The sequence below is a fragment of the Octopus sinensis genome, unplaced genomic scaffold (assembly GCF_006345805.1).
Source record: "Octopus sinensis unplaced genomic scaffold, ASM634580v1 Contig02569, whole genome shotgun sequence".
Taxonomy (NCBI): domain Eukaryota; kingdom Metazoa; phylum Mollusca; class Cephalopoda; order Octopoda; family Octopodidae; genus Octopus; species Octopus sinensis.
The window spans coordinates 1-2,500 of NW_021825805.1; the positions used below are offsets into that span (position 1 = coordinate 1).

The window sequence follows — 2,500 nt, forward strand, 5'->3', positions numbered from 1 at the left end:
GCATCTGGCTTGTCCCTCCAACATTGTTTGACAATCGATGCTGGTGCATTTACGTCCCCGTAACTTAGCGGTTCGGCGAAAGAACCGATAGATTAACTGCTAGGCTAACAAGAATAGTCCTGGTGGTCAATTTGCTCGACTAAAGGTGGTTGCTCCAGCTTGGCCACAGTCAAATGACTGAAACAAGTAAAAGAAAGAATATAAGAGAATAAAAAATTTGAACTTTCAAACTTTTTGTGTATTTCTACACACCATCTGAAGGAACCAGCCTTGGTATTTTACATAGAGAAATTCAGCATCTGCTTGGATACTATTTATATCCCGCCGCTTACTATATACATGTATATATAGGTGCAGGAATGGCTGTGTGGTAAGAAGCTTGTGTCTCAACCACATGGTTCTGGGTAAGTGTCTTCTACTGTAGCTTCAGGTTGACCAAAGCCTTGTGAGTGGATTTGGTAGACAGAAACTGAAAGACGCTTAGTATATGTATTGCTTTGGCAATACATATACTAAAATTGGAATGATACAGTGAAGATTAGCATGGCCCCTTTGCAAGGATGACACCCAAATATGTGAAGCATTCCATATATTTTTAAGGCAGTGAACTGGCAGAAATGTTAGCACGTGGGCAAAATGCTTTGGCGGTATTTCGTCTTTTGTTACTTCTGAGTTCAAATTCTGCCGAGGTCGACTTTGCTTTCATTTCTTGATCCGGGGGATGTGTATAAATCATACCAGTTCTATCACTTTGGGTTTGATGTCAATGTAAGTCGACTCAATCCCTTGTTGTCGTGCTCAATCTCGTTTCTGTCGTCTCTAGTTCATCCATATTTTCAGTAATCACAAGCCTCCTGGTGTGGGCAATAAAGAAATGAGAAACTAGAAGACGCCTGTTGTGTGTGTCTTTGTGTTTGCATTTGTTCCCTTCCCCCACCATTTAGCAACCAGTGTGATATGTTTTTGTGTCCCTGTAACTTAGTGGTTCAGCAAAAGAGACTAAGAGAATAGGCGGTGCTCCAGCATGGTCGCAGTCTAATGACTAAAGCAAGTAGAAGATAAAACAAAAGAAAGATAAAAGAAACACACACTCACACAATAAAAGAATTGATTTTTTTTGACTTTATATTATGACAGTTTCCGTAGAATTTTTATTTATTTTTACATCGTCTTTTTACATAAGAAGACCATTTTGTCAGACATCCGTGTGCAACCGCCAGATGTATTGACAGCATGTCTGACGGAATAGTCTGATTACATCAAAGGATGATGTAATACGTTACTCAACAAATAAACAGCCGTTCTATGGAAACAGTCGTAACATAATGTAAAAAATATCTCTTCTTTTTCTTGTGTTATTATGTTTCACTGTGATAAATCTGCAGGATATCCTTATTGCTATAGATTTTCAGAGTTCTTACTGTCTGAATTAAACTCTGTAGAATAGCATTGTTTCTTTCATTGATCGGTCGACAGATAACGAGTATCATTAATATTCCTCTGAGTACTCTGTTAGCCAATGACATGTCAGTGTGCTCCTGAGTTCATTGTCTGCATTGCATAGATCTCCAGTACTTGATATGCTTGTGTGTGTATATGTGTGCTTATATATATTAATTAAAATCAGGAGAACACACACACAAACACATTGTGTTTGTGTATATATACATATATATATATATGTGCATGTATATATGTGTATATATGGAATGGAAGCACTCCGTCGGTTACGACGACGAGGGTTCTTGTTGATCCGAATCAACGGAACAGCCTGCTCGTGAAATTAACGTGTAAGTGGTTGAGCACTCCACAGACACGTGTACCCTTAACGTAGTTCTCGGGGATATTCAGCATGACACAGAGAGTGACAAGGCCGGCCCTTTGAAATACAGGTACAACAGAAACAGGAAGCAAGAGTGAGAGAAAGTTGTGGTGAAAGAGTACAGCAGGGATCACCACCATCCCCTGCCGGAGCCTCGTGGAGCTTTTTTAGGTGCTTTCGCTCAATAAACACTTACAATGCCCGGTCTGGGAATCGAAACCGCGATCCTATGACCGCGAGTCCGCTGCCCTAACCACTGGGCCATTGCGCCTCCACATGTGTATATATAATACTATAGCCTTGAGTCAAGTCTTTTATTATTACACACACATATATACACATACACACATATCTCTTTTACTCTTTTACTTGTTTCAGTCATTTAACTGCAGCCATGCTGGAGCACCGCCTTTAGTTGAACAAATCGACCCCAGGACTTATTCTTTGTAAGCCTAGTACTTATTCTATCGGTCTCTTTTACTTGTTTCAATCATTTGACTGTGGCCATGCTGGAGCACCGCCTTTAGTTGAACAAATCGACCCCAGGACTTATTCTTTGTAAGCCTAGTACTTCGATCTCTATCGATCTCTTTTGCCGAACTGCTAAGCTATTGGAATGTAACACACCAGCATCGGTTGTCAAGCGATGTTGGTCATCAGCGTGTGACAATCATGAGT

The 2,500-nt window shown here is 40.3% G+C and overlaps 1 non-coding gene across 1 annotated transcript; it reads left to right on the forward strand.

The window, feature by feature from the left end:
- The first annotated feature begins 489 nt into the window (after nucleotides 1-489).
- LOC115227275 lies at nucleotides 490-595 on the forward strand. Its single transcript, XR_003883100.1, has one exon. It is a non-coding gene; the product is annotated as a U6 spliceosomal RNA (small nuclear RNA).
- Nucleotides 596-2,500: the final 1,905 nt, after the last annotated feature.